Source organism: Dromaius novaehollandiae, chromosome 2, assembly GCF_036370855.1.
Source record: "Dromaius novaehollandiae isolate bDroNov1 chromosome 2, bDroNov1.hap1, whole genome shotgun sequence".
In the NCBI taxonomy this organism is placed as follows: domain Eukaryota; kingdom Metazoa; phylum Chordata; class Aves; order Casuariiformes; family Dromaiidae; genus Dromaius; species Dromaius novaehollandiae.
The window spans coordinates 37,271,214-37,298,590 of record NC_088099.1 but is presented as its reverse complement, the minus strand read 5'-3'; the positions used below and the strand labels follow the sequence as shown (position 1 = coordinate 37,298,590).

The window sequence follows — 27,377 nt, the reverse complement described above, 5'->3', positions numbered from 1 at the left end:
TCCTAGGTGACGAGTCTGTTTTAGACTGGCTACGAGTACAGTGCAGATGCTTGGGCTAATGTTAAGCACTCCAGTTCCCAAATCAGCAGCAGGGTAGCAGAGGCAGCATTATGTTCTGCCAGAGCTAAGTCACCCAACTAAGAGGCTGCACTTGTTGCTTAGATGTGGTTTCAAGGCCAAGCTAGTATCTTTGCATGGGGTCTGTACCACCCCATGAACACCAACTTCATGAACGCTAGCTGGATTTGCCTGCCCCGTGCTCTTCCACTGCATGGTGGTGGTGTCTGCCAAGTGATGTTGGCTACATCCAACTCTCCCTTAAGTAACAGTAGCCAAGTATAGATGTCTCCTGCTCTTGCTAAATCAGAATTAAGGAACAGATTAGTTAAGTACAAGTATTACATAAACTGCAGGTGAGATTCATCTCAGCTCTCCTTACCTGTCCAAAGCTTACAGAAATCTCCTCTATGCTATTCATTCATTCTCCTCTGTAGCTGGTGGAAGGAGAGGCACTTCCAGAGGATGAATTACCCACGAGTAGTAGACACTTGACTTGTGCTGTGCAGCTGTTGTGTGTTGGTTTATTTGCACTGGTGGCAGCAGAAATGTTGGCACCAAAAAAAAGAAACAACTCTAGAGCAGCTTTTTGATTGCTTTAAAATACCTCAAATACTGTATGTACAGCATGCTTTAGTTTCTTGTCATTACTATGGCATCATGGCTTAATTTATTTCAGGTACTTTGGTTAAAAATAGTATTTTAAGTACTGCTGTGCTGAGTACTAAATCAATGTAGAAAGAAAGAAAGAATCTAAAACGTGGAGGTGTTCTCGTTTGTGATTAGGAGTATGCTGTACTGTAAAGGTGAGGTATGTTTGGGACGAGCAAGAGAGGAGAACGCAGCAGGAGTAGAAGCCTGGCAGGCGAACGAGGCACCCCAGGAGCTGCCGAGGCCCCGCGGTGCTGGGCACGGCGCAAGCACCCGTGCAGCAGACTCGAATTTCCTGGTGAGGCCAAAGCTTCATCTCCCACACTGGGAGGGAGGGAGCAGGGACACTGCAACTGGTAGCTTGAAAGCCCCAGATTAAACCATTTCTTAGCACTTCCACAGAATGGCCAACTCCAAGTCATTGTGAAACACCTCCTACCACTCCCCCCCCCCCCAACTGTTCTATGGAAATCCCCCTGCTCATCTCCGTGGCGGCAACGCAGAGGCATGGCAGGGAGCAGGACGCTCTTTCCACCCAGGTGAGCTTCAGGAGTGTGAGGAAATATGGCTGTGGGGCACCCTTGTGAGGTTTGATTTTTGCCCTCTAGATGAGAGGTCGGTTTATCCGGGATGGTTTGAATAATCTGAATAATGTGAGGCAATGCGCTGTGAGGCTCTTTTGCATTAACTCCAGCGATCTGGATATTTTCACCAGTCGTCCTGTGCATCAGTCGCAAATTCAGCAACAACCGCAGTCGCGCTGCTGAGGTTATTGGGGACAATGGCGGGAGTTCACTTTCCTCTGGTTTCTCCGCAGCCTTTTCCAGGTCAGCCCTCCCGAGCGGCCTCTCCTCCTCTCCGCTGCGCTGCGCTGCGCTGCGCTGCGCTGCGCTGCGCTGCGCTGGGGGCGGCAGCTCCGCGCCGGGGCGGAGGCGGGGGCGGCCCGAGCGCGCTGGGTCCCCGCCGCTGGCGGCGCGGGGCCAGATGTGCGCGGGCAGATGTGCGCGGCCGCCGCCAGCCCCGCGCAGCTGCCCCGGGCCCCCTCCAGAGGGAGCTCTGCGACGAGGAATGGCCGGGAGGGAGGGCAAAGCCGCACCGAGGCATTCAGCCTCCTCGAAGCTTGTGCACGAAGCTTTTGGGAGGACGTTGCAGCGCTTTTAGGCGCTAAACATGGCCTAGCCTTATTGGAAACACTATATATATGTGTGTGTGTGTGTGTATAAAATATTATAATTCTTTATTTACCAAGGAGCAGAATTGCTGGTGTGTCCTGACCATTCTCAAATTGGGGACATTGCTCTGATTTTAATTCTTTACCAGAGTTTGAGTTTGCTCCAAGATGTCTTTTGAGCAGAAATATCGACCGGGTGAATTCAGCGCAGAGCAACCATAGGTAGGGTTAGCAGAGAGATGCAGCAGGTCTTATACGTGTCTTGCGCGTTTTGTACGTGCAACATGAGGTCAAAAGCCAAGAGGCTTTCATTACAATCTCAGGAGAACAACTGGCAGCCCTGAATGCTTTCCTGTAATCAGAAAATATGCTTGCGTTATTAGGGGAAAAATAGACAAAGTTATTTAATAAATTAGTTTAAAAAAGAAATCTGCATTTTGAGCAAGTTACCATGCCTGTGCAATTACTCTACTCAAGTTACCGGGTATAGCTCTCTTTTCAGCAGAGCCTATACCCAGTTTTCAAATAATATTTGCTAAATTTTAATTTCTTTCAAACCTCTGACTGCAGAGTAATAATAAAATATTAAGATAACTTTATTACAAAACAGAGCCAAACTAGGTAGGTTGCTCTTAGAAAAGCTGAAATAACTGAAATACTGGCAGCTAGGCAGCTTGCAAAAAATGTGCTACTTAGATCTTTGCAACATGGAAATTAACCTGAAGTTTTATGTTTTCCTATAATATAAAGTAGTTTATTTTAAAAATCTAATTTGCCCTGGAGTTGTGAAGAATGTTAAATACATTGCCAATTGGAAATATGACTGTTTATTTTAAGTGGCACCTGTAAATTAAAAATGAAAAAGAAAATCACACTCAAAAGAGAAATTCATGAAATAGAAATAGCCTGAGTAACAAGCACAATATCTCACTCAAGTGAAAAAGTGTAGGGCAAGAGCTTGTGTGCAGGATACTTTCTGTCCTATGTAGTTTTTAATCCTACATTTTTAAATGGTGTAAATACTTAGAAGCTCTGGGTATTTTCAATTACTATTGTTAGACAGAAAACAAGCTCTGGTTTCTTCAAACCTTATTTCATTGAATGTGTCTGAGTCATAGGAAAAGTCATTCCATCATGTCTAGAAACTGTTTTTATTCAGAGCACTTGTCAGGAAAGAAAATAAACAAGTATTAGTTCCTGCCACCATTCATTTCAGAACAGTTACAACCAATGTAATTAGGTCTCAGATTAAAAAAAAAAAAAAAAGGTCTGAATGAAAAGATATAAGATCATGTGTGTCAGTTGCCGAGTATTTGGCATGAACAGCTTTTCCAACACTTGCTCTGGTTATTATAAGGTTTGAGTTGTAAATGGCTGCATTCAGCAGCAAACCTGTCAGGTTGGAGAACTTTTCATTAAATGTTTGATCTAGAAATTTTTAATCAGTGCAAAAATAAAATAAATTATTAAAGCACTACATCAGCTACGGCACGTGTAATTGGGATGAACGGGGTGATGTAACCAGCGGGGAACAGCAGCAGCATTCTTAACAGAAGGCCTCGAGCTATCGAACTTGTTACCACTGAGATGAGACAGAGCCTGCATCGTAACCTGTGTCTTGAAAATGGTAAGATGCACCTATCTAAGACATTTCTGAATAACCTGGTGATAAATTATCCCTGTTGTACGGCTCTGCTGGAGAAGCTGGGGAGGGATCTCCCAGATTTTATTTATGAAAGGGAAAAGAAACATTTCACATTCTCAAGTTTTTACCTCTGTTCTCTGTCCTAGATGAAGGCAACCTTATAAGACCTACTTTAAGAAGTTAGCTAATGAGAACTACACTGCGACTTCAGCATGTCAACCAGGATTACTGGTTATAACTGTGCTGAAACCAATGGACTGACTATGACTTCTATAGCTGAGTCTGTGATACAGGTATTGTTAAAATTCTGGCTTAATAATGACAGGCCTTTTATCTAGTCTAGTTAGTGAAGTTTCTGAAAATGTCAGCAGCTAGATGTTGGCAACTAGGCTAACAATTAAATGGGCAGTTGATTTACATTTACCAGATTAAAACAAACAAACAAACAAACACATAGCCATCAGAAACAGTCTTACTCTGCACTTCCTAGCAATGAGGATTTGTTGGGGTGGTTTGATTTGACATATCTGGGCTAAGATATGAGACTTCTGTTTGTTTGTTTGTTTAATTTTGGTTTCCTGTCTTTGAAGAAATTATTCTAGGAAAGCTAACACAAAAGAGGGGACTCGTGTTTTGCTCTGAACACTGCAGTAAAGCTGATGTTTCACGGGTGATGTTCTGGGGAAAAGCCTACATTATGTCAGTGTATCGGTAGCTGAGATTGAGACTGTTGCCTGCAGGTTTGTGTGCTTGCAGCCAGCTGCAGCTGAGGTAGGGCAGTAAGTGACCATTCCCACCATCAAGCCCATGGGTGAAATCTTACCCCCATCCAAATCATCAGGAATTTCGCTGCTGTTTCAGCGGAGCCAGGGCTTCGCTTTAAAACTTTAGGTTTGGCAGCGAGCAATCCCAGCAATCCAGGTATCGCAGGGGCTGCCTGCCAGCCAACGTCTGTCTGCTCCGTGTCGGGCCGTGCACAAAATTCTTGCATGTTTTCAGTCCCAGATTCAGCACACACAGAGAAACGCACACTCTGCTTCTGCGCTGGAGCCTCGCAAGCCCTGAACCAGCCGGCATGAGGAGGTGAGAGACCTCCCGGAAATGCGGGATCTGTCAAGGTTAAACACAACCCATATGATAAAAACTCAGCGCAACAACCAGATCTGGCTCTCGGTCCATAGCCATATATGTAACTAATGCTCACCATGCTGGGAAAGACACCAAAGACGAAGGAAAGCAATCCTGGGCAAAAAAGCCTCTCACCTGCCAGACCCGAATTTGGTTTGAGCTGCCAGGCTACGGCATTGCTGCCTGCGGGGCAAGGGACCCGCATGTGTCTTTGGCAAATATGCCTTGACAGCTCTGTAGGAAAAGGCAATTAAAGGGTTTTATTAATTGCTTCAAGAGGGAGGTCGAGCGCGCGGTGGCACATGGAGCCTTGCCTGTCCCTGCGGCCCCCAGCCCTGCCGGAGGTGCTCCGAGGCCCTCCCAGCGCGTCCTCCCGGGCGGCTGCGGGGACAGGAAGGGTACCTAATCTCTTCTTCCCTCCCTCTTAGTCTTTATTGCTGTCTTGCCTTCAAAACAAAATGTCTCTTTCTTTTTTTTTTGCATTTGCTTGTTTTATCCCTTGCCTTTCAAATAGCAGTTTTTACCCTATGTGCCTTAGCTCGGGTAGTATAAACACAATGGCTTCACTCCTTCATTAGTGAAATCAGTTGCGTTAATACCTCTGCTAGTAGGCTTAGCCTAGTGTATGTGTTGTCCCATACGGGCTCTCTGCACAGGCGCAGTCTAAAGAATTTTTTTAAAGCTACTACACACTAAAAAAAAAAAAGCTTCATGATGATATAGTAGTTTTTAAAATTGTTTAAAAAAATTGAAAGACATTTTTCTTCAATTTATGATAGCTTTTAAAACACAAAGAGCCATTTTTTCAAACTGAACAAGTTAGCATGTTTTGTTTCATTTTTATATTTCTTTTAAAACACCCTGTAACCAAGTCTGAGCTGTTCTTAAGGTTCTAGGTGCAAAGGTTCTCAGTTACAAAGTGTGAAAAGTTATGTATTTTTCTAAATATGATAAATACAAGTAGATGCTAGCATTAACCATTTTGGAGAAAGGATGACTTCTGTACAACCAAGTACCTAATAATAGTCCTGTAAACTCTGATGAGCTATGCTTGGAAACCCTAAAGATGGCCTTACATAGTATATTGCCCAGCTATTTCCTGCTCTGGGTTTTCAAACCCAACAAATTTGTAAGGAATTAAACGCCTTACAAAGTCCCCAGCTCCATGTTCCAAAATCACGCTTTTCCAGCGTCTTTCCCATTCCCTTCTAGAGAGATGTAGCAACAAGAGCCTTCTAGGCAAACTTTCTCTTTGAAATTTCCTTCCCCAGTGAGGAGCGGCCGTGGCATTTAGCTATGTGTATATTCAAGCAACTCTCGCGGCACCTCTTTAGTGCCTCTGGTACTACATATATGATATACTCTGATACAGTCATCTTACTGGAGGGGTCCCGCATTTTCTCCTCACTGGAAATGAACTAGGAAAGTAAAAACTGAGTCAGCAATTAATAGTAAAACTTGTATGAGCATCACTGCAGCCCTGTTTCTTTCACGCTACACCATGCTGAATGTCATTGGATCTTCTGGCAACAGTTGTGTTGGTTTTCATTCTTGGCATTAGCTATTTCTCTCGGCTGCTAAAACAATTCTTGAAACAGTTTAGAATGATGGCTTCAGAAAAGCAAGTTCTCTCTTTCCGTGGTGCTCCTGCATTTCCTAAAGGTGTTACTAGTCAACCTTGCTATGGCTGAATGATTTTCTGTGGTGCTGTTTGCTTAAAGGAACTAGGCAATCCAGCCTAGATATTTGCCTGCATTCATCTTTTCAGGCAGCAGAGAATATGGAAAGCTGTCTTAATCCCCATTCTGATTTTTCCTCAAGCTCTAATTAATGTCCATCCCACCTACATGAGTGGGGACCATGGGTCCTCTGCGCATGTTTCCTGTGGCAAGTATTCACGCAAAATTCCCTTGAAGTCAATAGGGGGCTTTTATTGAGACAGAAGGAAGGATGACATTTAATTTCTGTGATTCTGTGTTATTTACCCATATAGAATATCCCATCCACACATGCTTCCTTGCAATTTACTGAGGCGACCTTGAAAGACTTATATGATGACAAATATACTAGGAATTTACTTGCGTTCTTGCTTTTACCAATGAAATACCTCACTTTCAAAGGAAGGAACTAGTTTACTGTGTCATTCTGATTTACCTGTTTAACCGGTGAGAAGTCTGGATTGGGATATCTGGGTTTTTTTTTCTTTTTTCTTTTTTATATAACATGTTGACTTAGTTGCTAGCATTGCTATTAGCTAAAATTCAGCTACCTCTGAGTAAGTGTCTTACTGGTAACTTTGTGTAATATGGAAGGAAAACACTAACTGTGGAGCTCTCACTGCGCCTCATGTTCCTTGTTTTCTAGAAATCCTGGGCAGCCTTTTTGTTTTGCCTGCCTTAAATATGACTTTGCAAATATAAGTGTATTTGGAATATGCAGTACATTGTTTGATCCATGATACATAAGGTAGGAGAAAAGGAAATCAGGGTTCACAGTATGTACTTTCTCTGTTGTCTTACTTCTCATTTTTCTGTCACTTTGACATGTCGTTTCTTCTTTTTTCGTGCTACTGCACTGAAGCTGACAGACGAACCCTCTGTCACAACTTACTGCATTGCAAATTCCGATGCGTTATTTGAAAAGCGAGTATCGATCTGTTCTGTTTTCTTATATTGTCATCTGAGTTTAATTAATTTCTCTATTTAGGAAGTGAAGCTATTCAAATACGTCTCCCTTTCAACCAAAGAATAACATATGCAAGAGAAACTTGTGAAAGTAACAAGTGAAGGAAGATTAAGGAAGATACGAAATGAAAACTGATGTTTATTTAATGTCAAATATAGAACATGCTTTGAAAATCCAATCTGGAAATCACCTACCTGCAAGTACTAGTTTCGTAAATATTTTTCTAGGAGCAACTAGGAGAGGCATTATTTCCTGAGTTTCAGATCTCTAAAATATTTGCAAATAACTCAAAGTATTATGCTGTAATTTTTTTCCTCTGTAGTCACTTGTTAGACCCTGTTACATTATAATGATTGATTACAAATGCAGGATGAAATGTTGGCCCCACTGAATCCATGAGAATTCTTCTGTTGACTTCAGTGAAGCCAGGATTTTACCCATGGATTTACAGCAGCATAATGCAACACACATGATTCTGTACTTCAGCTAAATAAAATAAACACACGACACATTCAGTGTTACAAGAATGAAAGCAAAGCTATACCCTTTCCAAAAATGGTATTGTGCATCTATAAGCTTTTGATTAAACTTATGTTTTTGCACCTGTTGGGGTAAAAGTAATAAAAAGTCAAACTGCTGTAGTTTTTTTGGTATGTGTATCTAATTTTATAATACATACTGCAATAGTTCACCCTAAATTAAAAATCGGAAGTTAAAGGTTTTTTCATAGACTAGTAATATAATCTCTATGTCATATGTGAAAGTACTGTGTAATTTATATAATCATGACGTCAGTAGTATATTATGTAAGTTCTTAGTGGCATATGAGGTTTAGTAGTGCAGACTGATTTTTGTTTTACTTGATGTGACTTTTAGTCATTTTCTTCTAGCAAAAATATTTTAACTCTTGGGCTGCTATGACCTTTCATTTCTTACTGATAGGACTGCTCTTTACATTTGTCTAAACCAAATCATACTGAAAAGTCATTATGAACTTTCTGTAGCCGTGTTTGGGTGAAATCCTGGCTCTACTGCCTGGTAGCAAACACTCGGTGTTTTCCTTCTGAATTGTCACAATTATTAACTTTGCAATTGCATGGGAACTGCTGCAGCTATTACTTGTCGTCTTCTTCTCAGCTCCTAGACTAGAAAATAAGGCAGAAATTTGACTCTCCCTGCACAAAGCCCAACTAAGCAGACTATGCAGAGAACTTTAATAGGGGTTATAAATCCACTCACTGTGGGCCGTGAGGAGGCTCCATTACAATCCCTCTGCAACCCTAGTCTGGGGGTAAAAAATGAGCCCCTGACAATCTACACCTTTACTCTTGATCAAGAAAATCTGAGCTCCTGTGGGGCTTCTCTGTTAGGCAAGTTCATGTTTTTTCCCTATCTCTTGGAGGAGAAGAGGACTGTCTGTTCCAAAAAAAAGTTAAATGCACTTAAAATATCTTTTAGATCTTCTTCCCACATGACCCCATGATTTTTATGCATGAATACAGCTGTTACTCTTTTCCATTAATAATTAGAGATGTGACAAAATGAGGCAGATTTGAATTGGTAGAATTTGCACTTTTTCCTTCTTGCTTAAATATGGTTTCCAAAGTAGACTCTTAGAAATAGTAGGAAAATAATGGCACATCTTTCAACACTCATTTCTCATTTTGCTCCTGGGATTTAAAAAAAAGCCTAGTCAACAAAAAATAGACTGCAAACACCAGCCAAACAGCAAAAATGTATATAAACCTCCATACTTGTGTGACTGGAGCTATACTACCCAAAAAGCATGTGTCAAAACAGTCTCTCCCTCCATCTTCACCCACTCAACCAGCAGTCTCAGTTAAAACATAACTATTATTCAGACAAACACAGCATCAAAAAGGGTAAATTAAATATGAAAGTAGTCATGCAGGAGCTCTCTAGGGCAATAATAATGTGAATAATTTTGTGGTCTCAGACCAAAAAAACATAAAATGATGGCACCTAAGTATGGGGGAAACAGCTTTTTCTTTAAAGTGTTGTAGATATGGAAGGAAATACAAAGTCTCTCTTTTCTTCCTCTCTGGAATAGCTCACACAGCGTGCTGCTACATTGATGAGACCGCTGGGGTAGCTGGGAGCAGACATATGTGGAAAATCATTCTGTACCCAGTCATGCACAGAGAGCGAGGAGATAGCACAGGAGTTTTCAGCACGGATGTTCTATGTCAGAGGTGAGAGACCATGCGTGCTCAGAACAGGCACCAGGAATGTGTGCACACTGAAATCTGAAGGACAGGAGGTCGGACAAACGTGGTGTGCTTCTCTCATGCATGGAGCAGGAGAGATGATGAAAAAACAGGAGAGAAATCTCAGTCTTACAGATCTGGGCCTTGCTTATGCCCTGGTTATTTTCTGTGAGTTGAGCAGGCCAGCATACATTCCTCTGCATGTGTTCGCTTCCACCAGGGTCTGATCTGGGGAAAGGACTATGCCTCTGTGTTCTCTCGCTCTTTCTTTTTATATAGCACAAACATAGCCCGCATCTCCTCAAAGTTTACCAAGAGTAAGGAGAAACATGGAATAAGATTGACATTGTGTAACCTGGAAGAGCTAAAAGCCACCATTTCAAGTGCTGCTTAAAGTGTAGTTAGATGTACTAGATCACCACATCTCTAGTGTGAGCCTTCATGTCTAGAAAGAGCCTCATTTCAACACCTAACCCTATTGCTTGTGAGTAGTAATGTATACTGTTATTGTCCTACAGACACTCGGCAGTTTAAATCACATGGTGGAATTTGGGGCTTATGTGATTTGGTACCTCACAGGTAATCTTCCAGGAAATGGAAAAGAAATGGCAACATTGCTGGGTTGTGGCTCGTGCAGCATAGGTGTGCAAAACACAGATAGCGCCTGTTTGCTAGATCCAAATTTAAGTTAGTTTGCCTTTGCAGAGAAAAGCTGTCAAAATATTAAGCCCCTATTTGATCCATTCTCTGAGTATCATACAATATCTGTAAGAGTGCTAGGTCTCGGGCATCATTCAGAAATAGGAGAGAATTAAGATTTCAGTTCAGTTTTGTAAAAACCAGGAGCTGCTACTAGGCATCTTTATTTCCAGGAAACATAGAGCTGTAGCAATTAATACTATTATAGGACCAAATATGCTCCCATGTAAATTAATATTATGGATATAAGTAGAAAAAACAGGGCACATGAGTCCTCTCCTGAGTAACTGCTCTTCTTTGCATTGCAACTGTTTCTTCTGAGATCTGAGTCCCTTTTTTAGTTTATGTCATCTGCTTAAGATAAAGGAACTGCATTAAGTACATATGACACCATCAGATGAATAGGTGAAAGGATATACTTAAAGTGAAGAAACGCAGATACAACTTGCTTGGTATCCCCCATGACCGTTTCACACCCCTGTGACGTATCACACTTCTTTCCTCTCCAACACACTGGAGAAATGACAAGGTTGAGCAGGGACATTGCTTACTGTTTAAATTTCAGCTAATGTAAGTTTTTATGCTGAATCCTCCCTAACTTCTGGTTAACTTTACTCCTTCTCCAATTTCTGTGTCAGCTTTAGAACTAATCTGGGACTTCCTAGTGAGCCCCTGAAGCTGCACGGACTACTTGGTGCCCTTGCTCATATCCCTTTCACTCTGTTACTAAAATAAGTAGAGATGAGATCCAAACAGAGATGTAATAATTAAGGAACCAAGTGTTGCACAAAACCAGCAGATTTATATTTGTTCAGGATATTACTAGGATTACTATACTTTAAATAGCAGAATTTATACCCCCTTTTAAAATGCATTTCACTGTGGACATAGATTAGAGAATAAGCTAAGATGTAGAAATCAGTTTCCCCCCTTACCATTTTATTTCTAAAACTTCACTTTTGTGTGACTAGTATAGATCTTTACTAAAAGAGAAAAAAAGTTTTGAACCACATTTTTTACTTTTTGAGGATAGTTTCACATGATAAATGTGGAGAACTGAAGTCTTTAGTAGCATGTAAGAAGGTGAATAAATTACTGTTCGATTAGACTATAAGATATTGCTGAAAAGTACTTGTAATAAGATAATTGCAAGCGCCAAAACTGAGAGTAACACTCAATGCTGGCAGCAGCTTAGTTAAACATGTGGTTAATGATGTTATTGGAAGAACAGGTATGTAAAATATTCAGCTGTGCCAGCAGTAAATATTAATTTAATGTGACAGCAATAGTGTCTGACTGAAACTGATATTTGACATACAAAATTCCTATAATTATTTTAATATCTTTACTTACTAGTGATTTTAATGATATGGCAAAGATTTTAGGTGTTTGCTGAAACAGCACTACTGTCATTTACTATCATTCAAACAAAATGTCATTCTAATTCATTTCACTGCAAAAGTCTGAGTAGTTTTCATACCAATTAAGCTACCACCGTAAAGACTATGTCCTTAATTTGGGGTTTTAGGTTTTATAATTAAAGAATCAAAATGACAAGGACCTATCTGGAAAACATTTTTTAGAACATATAATGCAGATAAGTACTTAAGTAGTGATTCTGCCATCAGAAGGAAGCAGCTTTGTAAGAGCCTGAGTATAAAAATAGAAAAAGAAACATACAACTTTATAACTTTAAATTAATTATGAAACAGCATTACAGATAAAACAGGTAGTGCCTCATGTAGTTGACTGCTTAGTACTTTTCATTATAAGTTTCTTCAATCACTTAGAAATATTACCCAGTTTTGAAACATTCAGAATGAAGTTTTGCATGCTGGGTGTCTTGCCTCAGGCTGGAGTATTTTGGAAAGCTTCTTCGCAAATTCAATCATTCCAGAAACAGTATTCTAGAAAAGTAAGTTTCTTTGCCGAACATTTCCCCAAATCCCACAGGTTGTCTGCTGGGAACATCTAGTGCTTTTGAGGTAGGAACTGCAGAATGATCGGCTTGTTGTCATAGGATATGCCTTCGATTAGCTTCTAAGATCTGCCCAAATTTGTCCCCAGTATAGAGTATGTTCTCGAGTTACAGCTTGTCAGCTGAGTTGTGGTAACTGTGCATACATTCCTGATCTGCCAAATAAAATACGCTAATCTAAACCACCTTTATAGGAGTTCATGTTAAAGTGTTGCTCTTCACATTGACAACACACAAACATGCATCAGCTCTGCTGGAAAGAAGGAACTTCACAGGCAGGGAAGTTCCTCTCATCATATGATCACCCCTCAGTTTGCAGCAAGAAAGATCTCAGCAATTAATGCTTTCTGAATGTTTTTTTTTCTCTACTCAGTATGCCCCGTCCGTGCTGATCGGATCGACAGAGTTTTACCTCTCTTCTAGGACTAGCTGCTCAGCCACCAGGCACAAAAGCGAATGTAGAACAAAACAAAACCAAGCTATTTCACCGTCCTGGTCAGAGATCAGCAGGCAGTAAGAAAGTACATGGCTTAGGATGGAGAGAAGATTGGTAACACGCAACAGGAAAGCAGAAAAAGGCAAGGAAAGAGCTAGAAGAGGGAGGAGAGCAACAGGAGCTGATGGTGACAAGTGAAGAAGTTCGGGATAGGGAAAAGCAAGCATATGTGACAAATACTGCAGCAGATTTACAAGAGGAACTGGGGCTTTATTCTGCACTCATTCCCCTCCAGGACCTACAGCTCATTTCAGAAATCAAGAGTCTTACCTCAGGGCTTGAGACTCATTGCAGGAATCAAGAATCTCTCTGCTCTGCTGTCAGCAAAAGCCTGTGTAACCACCGATGAAAGCATTGGTCACCACCCTTCCAGTGGCAGACACACAAAACTATTGCTGCAAGTTACCCATCTATTTAAGTGGTAGAGATCTGTCCAAATAGGTATGTGGCAAATACAGTTATGGATCTATGTGGTGCTCTTGCTTTTAAAATGTCTTTTTGCACAATTGTCTGGACAAGGCAAAAGACATGCGGAATACTGAAGTCAGAAGCTTTAAATACAAAATTAGTAAACTAAAGCACAGTGCACACCCCAGGAGGGTCCTATTACTTACTCACTATAATCTGTGTGCAAGTCACCTAGAGTCTAGAATATCATTAATAAAAAGCACCACCAGGTATAAATAACACCAGTTACATTACAGATAACATAAAATGATGGCTAATACTTCCTTTAGCATTTGGTTTGCTTTTACCTCTACCAATTTTGCCATAAGTGATTCTTACTGCGCAGATATCTGGGCCCTATAATCCTTGACTGGCATCTGAATTTTCATTTGTTACCAATTTCATTCTCGTCTCACAGAGGATCCCGGAGAGAGAACTGCTGTGCCTGCTGCGGCAAAGTCCATAGCTTCAGACACAGTCACGGCTGCCTGTCTGCAAAAAAGTGAGTATGTAAACTGTGCGATGAAATCTGAATGAGAGATGCAGAGCTGCTTCCCGCACTTTCATCTTTCTGTCATGGCCTTAAATAACACTGCAGTGTTTCTGTATGTTAAAACACTTCCGCTGTTGCAGAAGTAACTGCTATTATTAATTTAGCCGTCTCTGTAGTTTATAATTGCAGAACATTTAGAGGTAAGGCACTTCACAAACCTTGGCATGCGGTTTCCAAGGATAATACCTGACAAAATGAAGGCTTACAGCCACGAAAACATTGAGCCTTATCCTAAGTAGTTAAATGAGTTCAACATCTATCATTGGTGATAGGATCCGCTTCTATCTGCTGAAATCCTGCATAAAGTGCCAGTGAATTGCTAAAAGCTGAGGGCAACTGTTAAACAGTCTCACATAAGCTTGCAAAAGAACAGTATTATTAAGAGTAATGTGCAGTATTATTGCCATTTGTAAAGCAGTCCCTGGCCTTGGCAATCTTATGTTACTCGCTCTTCTGTTAATTGAGTAACACAGAGAAACAAACCGAGCAAAACATTTGCAGATTCCAAGTCCCAGCATAGAAACACAGAGGTTTCCTCTCGACTCATCCCTGGCTTAGGTGTTAAAGCACTGCATCAAAACTAACTCATACCTGCTGGCATGAATCGGCAGTTAAATACAGTTAAATTACCATGTGCACTGTTGATAAGTGTATCTCCTAGATAACTACAGCATGTACAGTCAGCTGCTAGAGGAGCCTCCAGACCAGAGGTACTGGGGAGGACTACTAGGCTGAGAGTTAGGGAGTACTTTTAATATAATAAAATGCAGAAGAGGAAGGCAGTGAACTATTCCTAGGGTGGAATAATAAACTTGTCAGTGATCACGGCCCCAGACGATTACGAAGATACGCGTACTGTCAGTCCTGTGCGTAGCATTAAGTACTCAGAAAGCCGTGAAATGCCTCATTATACCAGGTAAGCCTCCTCGTCCCTGTGCAGCGGTGGCGCCCTGGGGACGTCGCAGCGCCCGGGCCCTGCTGGCAGGACGCCGTGTGCTGGGCACCCCTGCCTTATTAGCCATTTTCTGGGTTAAAAAGCCCATTATTTCAGGGGTCGGGCTGCAGGAGCTCAGGCTCCGTGGACGGCGGGCCTTGGCGGTCCGGGCGGGTGCCGGGCGGCCCCTGGGCAGCGCCGGCATGGCCGGACCCCTGGGGCCCCAGTGCTGCTCACCAGCCCGGTCGCCCAAGGCACAAACACAGCCCTGGCCCCATGTCCCACCCCCACCTCCCTGGCCCCAGGGCCCGGTCCCAGGGCCCCAGAGCACCAACCCGCGTCCCAGAGCCCCAGTCCCCAAGCCCCCGTTCCAGGTCCCCAGATCCCCAGTGCCCAGTATCAGATCCCCAGTCCCAGAGTCCCAGTCACTGGTCCCAGATCCCCAGTGCCAGATCCCCCACTCCTTGGTCCGAGATCCCCAGTCCCCGGTCCCAGAGCCCCTGTCACTGGGTCCCAGAGCCCCAGTCCTCAGTCCCAGAGCCCAGTCCCAGATCCCCACTCCTTGGTCCCTGACCCCCAGTCCCAGCTGCGCAGTGCCCGGTCCCAGACCCCCAGTCCCGGTCCCCAGCCCAGCTCCCGGGTGCCCTGCGCAGCCCGCCCCGCACCGCCGCGGGTCGCGGGGCGGCGGGAGCCGGCCAGTCCCGCCCCGCCCCTGCCAGTGCCGCCCCCGGCCGCGCGGCGGCGGGACCCCGCCGGCCCGGGCTGCCCGCGGACCCGCCCCGCCCCGCCCCGCCCCGCGCGCGAGCCCGCCCCGCCGGCCCCGCCCCCGCCGGCTCTCCTCGCCGTCGGGGGGCGGGGCATGGCTGCCGGGCTGACTCAACCCCCCCCTTCCCGTCACGGCCCCTGCCCCGCCCCTCGCCCCGGGTCGGCGGGGGCGGGGCCGGCGAGGCCCCGCCCCCGCCCCGCGCGCTCGGCGCGGCCCCCCCCCTCCCTCCGCCGCCCCGGCACGGACCGCAATGATTTAGAAGTTCAGGAATCCCACGTGACGTCACGGAGGGTGATGTAATGCTTCTCTAAATAGATCGTATTGTAACCTTCCCTCAGTCCAACGTGGTTCCTCCAGCCGGGCTGCTGGTCCCGTCCCTTCGGCACTTGTGCGGTAAGTTCCTAAAAATACGGGGCTGCCCCGCGCGCCGCTGCGCGCAGCCCCGCGCGCGCCCGCGCTCCCCCGGCCCGGCACGGCGCGGCGCGGCGCGGGGCAGGCGGCGCGGTGCGGTGCGGTGCGGGACGCGGGAAGGCTCCCGGCTGCGGGGGGCTTCTCTCGCCGCCGGCAGCATCCGCCCCGCAGGCGGGAACCGCCGCGGCCGCTGCCGCCGCTTGGCGGGGCGGCGGGGCGAGGGGGCTGCGCGCCGGCCGCGGCGGCGTCGGGGCAGCCGCTCCGCTGCCGGGCTGCGGAGGCTCCGCGGCGGCTCCGCGGGGCTGGCGGGCGGCCGCGCTGACAGCCCCCCCCGCGCCCGCGCCGCCGCCGCCGCCCCCGGCCCCGCTCGCCGCCAACTTCTGGCCAAGTTTCTCCGGCGGCGGCAGCGGCAGCGGCAGCGGCGGCGGCGGCGGGGCGGGCGGGGGTCGCGGCGGAGAGGCGCGGCGCGCGGCCGCTGGCCCCCTCTGACACATCGCTGGGAACCGGTCCGGTCCGGGCCGTGACGTCATGCTGCGGGCCGGCGAGCGGCGGCGGGGCCGGGGGCGGCGGCGGCGGCGGGGGGCGGCGGCGGCCGAGCGCACTCCGCGCCCGGCTCCGCGCGGGGATCTCTGTCTGCCCAGCGAAGTTTGCGGGACGCTGCGCGCCTGGGGCACCGGCTAAACCGGCTGCTCTGTTATTTATGTCCGAGCACGGCGAGCGATCCTGCATCTCCGGGGCTCGAGGCGAGCGGTGCCGTCGGGAGGAGAGCAGCCGTGCGGCGGTGGGGGCAGGAGCAAAGCCAGATCAGTGTCCCGATGTGCCGGGTAAAATCCGGACGGATATTAGGACCCCCTTAGCAAAACTGGAAGATCTCCATATTTCATCCGCAAGGATCAGCTAGCCGAAACTAGAGCTTGGACGGAGGGCGAGTGGTTGCTGAGGAGCATCTCGCACGGGCTTTCCGAGAGACCCTGCGGTTCTCAGGGACACTCGCCCCCCGGCTCGCGCCCGCCTTCCCTGACCGACCCTCTGGGTGACGAGCAGCGCTCCGGTAACGCTGGTGCAGCAAAAGTTTCTTGGAAGAAACTGTCATGCCGAAATAAGCCAGAAAGCAGGCTGAAAGAATATTAAGGGTTGGAGGGTGAAATCCCAGTGCAAAAACGTAGCGTAACGGGTGGGGATTTTGCTGAAGGAGGTACGCTGCTGTAAGAGAATGGTTTAATTTCAGTAGAAAAGTGCACAGTGTTGAAAGTCCCCGCTTGGCATTTTATAACTTTCCTGTGGTGAATGAGGCTGCCGGTAGCAAAAAGCTGAAAATCTTAGGAAAAAAAAGGCTAAAATCCTTATTTGTGACTCCTTAATCCTAAGGGAGCTGTACAGGTCGCAAAGCACTAGGGAAAAGTGTGATTAATGATCAGTGATTAGTGATAAGTGATTAGTGGTTTTATTCAAACTGTTACCTCTGACCAGAAGCACACATCAGAGGATTAACAGGCTCTTTAGATAAATGCTCATTAGTGGAAGGGGGAAAGCAAAGATAATAGGCAGGCACACAGGGACAACTTTCTAGGAAAATCATTCCTGTCTCTGGAATAATAAGCTCTATTAGCAGAAAGGCTCTTTAATTTAAAAGTTGCTTTTATCTTGTAAATCAAAGTTAGATGCAGAAGTTCGCTGTGCTATTATAACCTGAATTTTCCCATATCCACTAGATGTGGATTATCTCAGTAGTGATATTTTATCTAAAAAACAATTGAATCTTGAAGGAACCGCGCATTCACAAGCGCTGGAGCCCTGCATCCTGAGGTACCCACCTCCCTGCCAGGCACAGCAAAGCCTGCTGGCAGCTGCCTAGATGGCGCAGTCCCGTCCTTTGTCACTATATAGTTCTGGGTTGTGAACTTAGCAAGTAACAGCTTGCTAGGTGTCCTTCTGCACTTAACACAGCGTTGACTCTGTGCTGGGTTGGAGGCTAGACAGTTCTACAAGTTTTTAGTCACATTTTCCATGTCAGTTAATCTAGCGAGTTAAAGGCTACTGGAAAAATTAGTCTCATTTTCTCAAAGAGGCAGTGAGAGAAAGGAGAGGACGAGAGAGGGGCAAATAGCAGAGCCTGGGACCTAACTCTTGACTGAACTGTACTATACTGATTTAATAAAATACAGTTTTTATGGCCTTAATTACTAAAGCCTAAAAGCTCTCGGTAGTTTTTCTCCCAGCTCTCACTGGGGAAGGGAGGGTTTTTTTTATCTTTTAAAGTCACTTAAAAGAAAGAACAGTTGGTGTGGTGGTTGAAAAGAACAGCTTGGACCTGACTGTGCTCTACAGATAATGGTAAGGAGTCTATTTTTATGATAACTAACCAGGGATTTCTCATTATTATCACACATGGATTGTGAAGAACTGGTGTCTGCTGCTGCCCATAGACTTCGGGATGTTTCTGCTCTTCTGTTAGCCTAAATGGGATTTATGTTTGTTTGCATATGTTGAGATCATCAAAGTTTCAAAACTTTAAATGTATATTTGAAACACTTGAGTGAAACAGGAAATAGAAATAATGAAGTTATGGCATGAAAAAGAAACTGCCAAAGTCACCTATTGTTATATTTTTAATAGGAGACTGTTAGGAAGAATCACGCTAATGTTTGAAATCAAGAAGTTCTGTAATATCCTACAAAAAAGACAATAAGCTCTGTCTGCTGCGCTTGAATATTGGATGGCACTCTTCCAGAATTTTAAAATTGCAATATTTCTAAAACTTTACACACTTAAAACAATCAGAATCTTCCCCCCCCCCCACCCAATCCATGTGTAGTATAGCTTCAATTTATTGAACTCTACCTCTGCGAATTTAACCTGGGGAACATAAAGGGAAGCATATCATGTATACAGTTCAAAAGAAAAGACAGAAGCGAAGTTATATGTGTCATTTTTCTTATTTTACCGTGTATCGGATAAATTGCATGGATAAAGAGCAATATGTGTTCTTTAGTTTGAAGTTGACTTGCTCACTTTGTGAATCTAAAATACACCGAAGTTGCTTACACTTATCCTGTGTACTTCAGAGGAGACTTCTGTAAGAGGTTGTTTCTGTGAGAGCTAGTGTTCGTTCTGGAGATGATAAGGCAGAGGAAATCTCACATTGCCTTGAGAAGGTAACTTTTAAGTACTCCAACCTTTTACCTTTGTGCAGGCAGAATCTTCTCTGAGAGCAGTGAGTTTTGCAGCATAATTTGAGACTTGGTTATTAACTTGCCTCTTCATAGCCCCTTTTAAAAACCCATCTCTGTGACCCTCACCAAGGCATGAGTATCTTAAATACTGGAAGAGCTATTGTAAGGTTGTTGTCTACTGCTAAGAAATACCATTTATTTACTCAGAGACTTTCCCCCTAATCTTTGTCATTCCCCATCTCTGCTTTCTGTCTCTAGTTAACTTTCTGGATTTACTATAAACCTGTTGCTTTGAGGGCTTACACCTTTGTTTATTTATTGGCCATTTTAAAGCCTTATTTTAATTGCAGTGCACATCTTTCCTGTAATTCCTCTTATATATGATAGTTATTTTTGGACAAGATTTTGAAATAAAGGGCGAACAAAACTGTTTCTACTTACAGCATTTTTTTCATGAGTAAGGGCCATATCATTTATTCCTGGAGCAAAATGATAATTTTTCCTCAAGTGAGGCCTGTGAATAATGATTTTTCTTGTAAATTTGTTACAGGAAAACTCTACTCAGGAGACAGTTGCTTGAAACACAGATCCATGTATAGAGCAACAGGTCTTTCAGTTCTGCCTCCTAGGTTCAGGGTTTTTGGTTTTGTTTTGTTTTCAGTTATCTCATACTGACTGAATTAATAGGTAGGCACATATAATTAAGATAGCGCATTTGGGACAATCTTTTATGTATAAACTCTCATTGCAGTGAATACATATGACTACTAGCGGAAATATTTAAAATGTTTCGAGATTTTTGTCAGTCATAAGCAGTAATGTCCGGGCCGATCAGATAGCTTGGTGGGTTGTTGCCACTCGACAATATCTCAACACAATTTCTGTTGCTTTGTCCTCTTCCCCTCTCACCTCCCCCCGACACTGTGCTGCATGCTTTTTAACCCCTGAAAAATCAGATTTCTAGGTAAATGATATATTCTACTCTGCAAATTGTAATGCTATAGAACTCTTCGAGTCCTTCTGCATTTTTAAGGCTTTTGCATTTTTCTGCCTTGAAAAATGATTAAAACAAAGCTGATCACAAAAATAAAGCAAGCACCACTTGGAATAAAAGCTTTGAAAACACCTTTTCATGTTACTAGAGCTTATACTGCTATGTTAATTTACAGTTTTTAAGGTGTCGTATTCTTTAACACAGACGAAACAGCAATCTCAGTATCTTATCGTGCTGTGTTTGAATATTAGCCATATTATGGGAATAAGTATAGAAGTTAGCTTTTGTAAATTTGACATGTAAAAACAAAATGTTGCTATGGAAATAACTTTTGTTATACATATAATCAAATAAGTTATTTAAGTTGGCTCAAGTGCACATAACGAGCATACAAAACGTATGTAAAATAATTATTTCAGTGATGCGGTAAAAGACTTGTTGAAGCAGAAAAGCTGTTGTGTGCTGTTACACCCAAGGAGCTGTTCTGCTGTTTTGTACACTGATCATTTGCTCATGTTATGGCTCAGGTTGGGGGCAACTCTGACACTTTCAAATATTAATATATCTACAGTTTTTCACTAAGGAGTTATTTTACTCTCTAATTAAAAATACTGACTGTCAGCATTTATTTTTTATTAGCCATCAGAGGTTCATTCATGGGAAATGCAGCTGTTATTTGGCTTTAGAGAGTTTAAAAAGAGTTGGTTGCACTATATTGTAGGTTTCTAGGTGGTGGTATCAAATGCTATTTTATAAACAAGAAGAGATTTTCTAAGGATTTTGCTGAGGGCTGTAGGATTTTCAAAGTAAAACATTGAAAGCTTACAACAATTTCCTTAGCTTACAAGATGTTTTGCTTTTGGTTCTTGTTTCCGTCTTCTTTTTTGAGAACTTGTTCAAGAAGTCAGTCCTGCACCCAGCTTCAAAATGAATGCCTCCAAGCGTTGCACTTGGCAGTGTCTGTCTAGGTGTCCTGTCCTTACAGTCTCATCCTTCGAGACGAGCAGAGTCGCTGTCGTGGCACCGTTCCATGTAAGGTGGTTTGAAGGTGCGACAGTGCAGCCCGGCTTGGCCGGCGGACTCCAGTCAGCAGATGAGAAAAAGGTCATTAGAAGAGGCTGGGAGGACTGAAATTTGAATTTAACCAGGGGAAAATACTGCAAATCCTCTATTACTTTGGTCAGAATTAGGAGCCGATTCTGCATTTCTTTGGCTCTAAATGATTTTTTTGCTTCTCTTACTAGGTACCCGAGACCTCTGTAACTCAGGGTCTGGCTGTCTGGGCATTGTTTGCTTTCATCTTCAGCTTTCTACCCTGGATATCATCGACAAATAGTTTCTGTTTCTATCATCATCTTGTCCTTTGCAGTATTTTCTAAAACAGCTTTCTTCATGTGCCTTCATCTCAATTTTTTACCTTCCTAAGGGCCTCTCGTCCTTGGGTGCAGGCGGGGAACATCCCATGCAGTTGAAGTACTTGGTCCCAGTTTCCTATCCAAGGGTGTACTGAGCTTAAACTGGTTGTCCTTGAACACACTGCCTAAATTTAATACAAGAGTAATCAGAGAAATGTGTTTAATTAGGGTCATCCTTTTCTTATGCTGAAAAAGTGGCCTCTTTACCCCAGTGGACTTACGCCTTCAGTTACTCTTTCAGTGCATGTAATGCAGTGTTGTTCATAGCCACTTTTTTTTTCTGAGCTGTTTGCGTGTACTCAGAAATTCATTTGGATAATGTGGGAAATTAACCCAGGCCAGTGGTTCCCAGATTTAACATCTAAGTCTTTGTTCTTCTGTCCCTGCCCAGCCAAACTTAAGTGATGGTAGTTAACATGTAATACTCAGCACAGGGGGCTCTATAACACAACAAACACAATTTGAGAAGAGGTTTAGGATGTGTTGTGTGGAGCAGCTACAGTACAGTAAGCATTAAATCGAGACGTTATCATATTGCATTTCATATATATTTTTTTCTTTTATTGTGTTTTAAATCCTTCAGTTGTGGAATGCTGAACTTGTATGGTTAGTTACCCATAAAGCAGTAGTCTGTCTAAGCAAGCAGCGAAGCACTCCAAGGAATAAATGATCATGTTATTAGCTCACTCCACGTTGTGCATTGATGCTGCAAACCCATTGCCAGTCACTCAGTGATATGTGAACTAGCTTGCTGCTATTCCCTGTGCAAATATACCTCTTATTTAACTCTTTAAAAAAATTTATTTAATAAAAATAGTTAGCTGCTAGGTGTGCCTCCATAAATACAACTCAGAATTGATTTTAGGCGATTGGATGAATTTGAGCCTGCTTCTGGTTTGGTTCAGGTCAGTGAATAGGTTTGTAACTAAATAGTTTTTAGGAGCCCAGCAGGGATTCAAAGGTGGCCTGAGAGCGTGACGGCTAAAAAGCCTGGAATTGTGCTTGTCATAAAACAAACAGCGTGTATGAGAAATTAAGGCATGAGGATACCTCACTTTTAGGAAACTTCTGTTCTTGGAATGATAGTAAATTATAAGCTGAAGAAATGAAGAGTGGACCAGTGGAAGAAGGAAGAGATAATTGGATGGTTTGTTCAGCAATATCTTTTAACACCTGCTATTTACTTTCATTACTGAGAGAACATTTTAGGAAGAAGAAATCTTTGTTAAGGATTTGTGAGGATTCCTACCATCATATTGACTGTTCCTCTCATTTGTGACTTAAAAAAAGACCCTTTTGCTGGTGGTAGTTGGGGGGGGGGGAATTTGCACAGATTTTGTTAAAGTTGGAGATCAGGATCAACATCTGTAGAGGCTTCCCTTGCTCTTCAGACAGTATACAAAATAAGAGAAAAAGAGAGATTCTGTAGTTTAAAAACAATGTAAGGAATGTTTTCCCTCTTTCCTCACTTCTGTATTCTTAAGTGTGTCTGTGTAGTGCTTGAAGATTATCTTATACTTATGATTAAATAAGGTCAGCATATAGTGTTTTTATGGCTGTGCAATGGAAAGGTATTTAAAAAGATAGCAGGGGAAAAAATAGTTTCTAAAGTTTTGGTACCTTCCTTTCATTCTTCAGCAAGCAGAGTACGGACTCAAAAATAAAATATTACCACTGAAATAGGTTAAATTCAAGCAATTGTTGGTTCATCACAAAAAGTGAGAGAAAGCAGTAATTTAAATGTTTTGATGTGAATCTTTAGAATATTTCACAGGAAGCTAAATAACCTCCTATGAAAGCAGAAAAGATCAAAACAGCCATGGGTTTTATGACTGGGTAAGGAGAGTTATGTTATTGTGGATTTGAAAAATACCACAGTAGAGCCTAATTTTCCACTCACCCCGATATAAATGTGGAGCAACTCTATTGAAATCTGCGGAGTTGCAGGCTGGTGTAACACTCATTGAGAAGAAAATTAGATTCACAGGGTCTATTCTGAATGTAGCCTATCAGTTGTGTGCTGTGCAAATCCCATTATTAAAGTAATAGCCTGACATGTCACATTAAGGACGGCTGTTTCCCCCAAGATGAACATGTTTGTAGCTCTCCTCATCTTGTGACTACTTTTAAGGGGGCAGGGGGATATTGAGAATACTTATTTTGTGCTCAATTAATATTCCTTCCGTGCACTCTCCTTCCTCTCATGAGCTTTATGTGTGGGTGCGCAGTCTGCACTCTCCATCATCTATCTGTCTGTGTCTCTTTGGCTGTGACAGTCACCACTCTGGCCTCAGGCTTGCACAACACAGACGAAAACCCCACCAAGGTTTTCAGTTAAACATGGGAGAATCTAATTCTGCTCCCAGCACTGATGTGCATTTTTACTCTTACTTATATTGTTATGAATTGGGAGTAATATCTTGGACTTCAGTTTGCTTTTATTTGGGGTGGAGGGTTGTGCCCCCCCCTTCTTTTTTCTTAAAGAAAAGAGATTGGAGGGGAGATAAGTGAGAAGACAGTGAAGCCTTGTAATTTTAATAGTTCAGAATATTTGTTTGCAACACTGGAAGGCAAAGCTCAAACCACTCGAGCATCCCGCACTGTTCCCAGGCTGACCTGCAAATGGGAGCAAAGTCTTTCAGGATTTCTGAAAAAGTTTATCACTTGGCCCCGAGATATTCCAGTTTTTTAAGGAGGAATCAAAAGGGAATTTTGAATAATGAAAAGCATCTAAAGAGGGATATATAGTGTCCAGTGTTCAAAAAACCTCCACGCCCTAATCAGGTACACTTGCTTTCAATTTTTGTAATTTGACCCAGGATACGTGAGGTCAGGTCTGTGACTTTTGAAATCGGTATGGCTCCGTTGACTTCACTGAAACTGTATGGAGTGAGCGTATGGCCCACGCTTGTTTATTAATGTCACAAGACAGGCAACTTCTGCATAGAATCTTTTGTAGGAGGATGTAATAAAAAGTTTTAGGCCTTATAAATGACTCTGGTGTGGAAAGGTTCTCTGGAGTCTTAACGATCGAGAGGTTAATTTATTAAAACAAAATGAAACAAAACCACAACTATTATTTCATTGCCAAACATTTTAAAAAAGCACTATTTATGTAGGCCCTATATAAGCACACATTGTTTTAGGTTCCTTCTGCTGGCTTTGCAATTGAGTAAACCATTATTCTCGGAGCGCTGCTGTGCTGAGATCATCAGTGATGATGGTGTGAAAACAAACAAGTTTTAGCAGGAGAAGTCACTATATAACTTGACAGGGACGTTGTCAGCAGCAAAACATTCACATTAATTTCATTTCTAGTCAAAGCAAAATAAAAATCAGACCAGCTAGTGGGAAAAATACCGTCTTAGGAGGAGAGGAAGGGGATTGGATCTAATTCTTCAAGGTGCTGTGTCAACTAAAATGAGGACCTTTCTCAATCCCCATTGAAGTCAATCGGTGTTGAGGGCACTCGGGGACTAGTGGCACTGTGTCCTTTTTCTCCACAGTTTAGTAAAATTGCTGAGATGAAACTTAATTCCTCATTAATTCAAACTCCTAGCAAGTTCTTGGGAGAAAAGCTCTCTTTGTTAAAGATCGAGATACCCTCCATGTCTTCAATAGAGAGCTAAAAAAGTATGCGCTCTAATTCTCTAGCCTTCAAGGAGTCCTTCAATAAGAAGAGTGACAATAAGAGCAGATATTCAGCACATATCTTAAAGTTATAAAAATTCTACTTTGGAGAACAACATCTGTGGCTTCTGTTGTGTTACATGAAAGAAGGACATAGCTACCTATTTTATTCCATTGAAAGTCACATATAAATGTTATCAAGAATGATTTTGTATTCCCAAGTGTTAAATTAAAAAGGTTTGGGATTAATGAGCTCAGCCACATGTAGTCAAATAGGTGCTATGAAAAATAAGCTATCAAATTGGTGTGTGCACCGCCCTCCCCTTTCTCCCTCCTTCCTCAGTGGAAAAATATCGTGGTTTCTTTTTAGTATAAACGATTGAAGTCAATGAATCCCAGATGAGTCAATCAACTTATAGTACCCTAAAATTCAGGGATTCCAGATATTTGATTTTACTGCTATAACTGTGGCCGTACACTTGAACCTCTTACTGGATTATCTAAATTGAGTGGAGCTTGCAGGATGCACAAAGAAACACTTTGAAAATATTGCTCCCTCAATAGCAGTTAGGGTGCTATGTCTTGTATTTCCTCACTCCCACCATCTGATTCTATACAGTTTTTCATGCCAAAAAGCTGGTATTCCAAAATATAAGGACAGCCTATTTCTGCTCAGCTGTCACTCTTCCAGTTTTGATTTCAGAGTTTTTAGTCAGTGTGCTGTCAGCCAAATGTTTTTCAGCACACTGAAAGTTTAAGGGCTGAGTAAGCTGAGGAAAAACCTATTGAGCATTGTAATTAATGCTAAATTCATTTTTAATAAGAAGAATAAGAGATATGATGATGACTGTGTTATCAAGCTAGTCACGGAAATGGAAGAACTTTTTTTTTTTTTAACTTGAATTTTCCATGCTAGTTTCAGATAGCTTAAATGGACTCAGGATGCCTTACGGGGAAATATCAGCTTGGCAAGCTGCAGATGATGAGACCCTTGCTGCATCGCTTCCTTTGGGGAACCCCCCTCCTTTAAACAGGAGCAAATGCTGTTTTGTTCCAGTGCTCAGAAAATACCAGCCTATGCAAGCAAAATGCCCATGTCTAAATTTACGAAGGCTTTAGTGCCTTGTAGCACCTGAAGTGGGCAGACATCAGATAGAGAAGGTATTTTGTAAAATATTGATTCGTTATAATCTGTCATTGCAAAATTTTAAGAGGAAAACCAAAGCTGTGATCAGGCATACTGGTTTGTGCAGAGAGACTCGTGTGTGCACAGTAAATGATATGCAGCAATAAACTGTGTAGTTTATTGCTGAGGGGGGAAAAGGCAAAAGCAAGTGCTTAGTACTGTGGCACTAACAGCTCTTTGTGAAAGGCTATTGGGAAAGAGTTAAATGGCAATGCAAATATTGGTGCTTTCTTAGTCTTCTGTAATTCTGTGGGTAGTATTTTCCTCATGCACCCAGCACCCCCATGATAACTATCTTAAAAATGAATACTGAAACAGTGTGATCCTGTCAGTGCCAACAACTACCGCTGGTTGTTTATTCATCTAAAGATCAGTTCTGCTTAGAGCAATCTGTGCTCCTGAGAACGGCGTGTGAGATGGTCTCCACAATGGCGAGGTCCTGACAGAAGCTCTTTGCTCTTGTCACACCACATATTTAGCACTAAGGGGATTTCCTCGCTGTTGTGCCACGAAGGCAGTTGGGGCAGGGCAGTTTCTCTGCAGCCCCATCCATTCCTGACTCAAATCAAGGAGCAGTTGCTCTGGGCAAGGCCAGCCTTGCGTGCCTGGAGCACGAGCTGCAGCTTCGGAGGGGAGCTGGTTTGGCATATGCAGCCAGGCTGGTGGCTTCTTGGGTGGGGAAAAAAGAAACTCACTGAAGAACTTCACAAGAAATTCATGGGAAAACACAATATGCAGAGGCCTGAAACTGTTCACGGCTGCAGATCAAATCCTGTGACTAGCTTCAGCCAAAAAAAAGGGGAGGAAAATATGTGAAAAAGTCAAAATACTTGATTTCAACATTTTTTCAAAATGAGATACTTACTTAAACTTCTCCTTTGAAAACTAGCTTATTTTAAGGAATACACATGAGGCACTAAATCATTCAGAAATGAATCTTTGTTTTGTGCTGAATAAAGCCTTTCAGGTTGACTCTACATTTTTTTTTTTCTATCTATCTATCTGTCTGTCTATCTATCATCATTTATCTATCTACTCTCTCTGTTCAGGGGCCTTGGGTTTCTTTAACATTCTTGTTTGTGTGCTCTGCATGTGTGTACATGTATGCACAATATAACATTGTGCATATA

The 27,377-nt window shown here is 43.1% G+C and overlaps 1 protein-coding gene and 1 long non-coding RNA gene across 5 annotated transcripts in view; both read left to right on the top strand.

The window, feature by feature from the left end:
- Positions 1–3,674: 3,674 nt before the first annotated feature.
- LOC135327291 (uncharacterized) lies at positions 3,675–7,978 on the top strand. Its single transcript, XR_010387394.1, has 3 exons — positions 3,675–3,817; positions 4,524–4,607; positions 7,359–7,978. It is a non-coding gene; the product is annotated as an uncharacterized LOC135327291 (long non-coding RNA).
- Positions 7,979–15,659: 7,681 nt separating this feature from the next.
- CREB5 (cAMP responsive element binding protein 5) overlaps positions 15,660–27,377 on the top strand; it is a 263,711-nt gene continuing 251,993 nt past the window's right edge. For all 4 annotated transcript variants that reach the window (XM_064506262.1, XM_064506261.1, XM_064506259.1 and 1 more), the window contains exon 1: positions 15,660–15,831. The gene's annotated coding sequence lies outside the window, so the exon portion shown is untranslated. The remainder of the gene's footprint in view (positions 15,832–27,377) is intronic.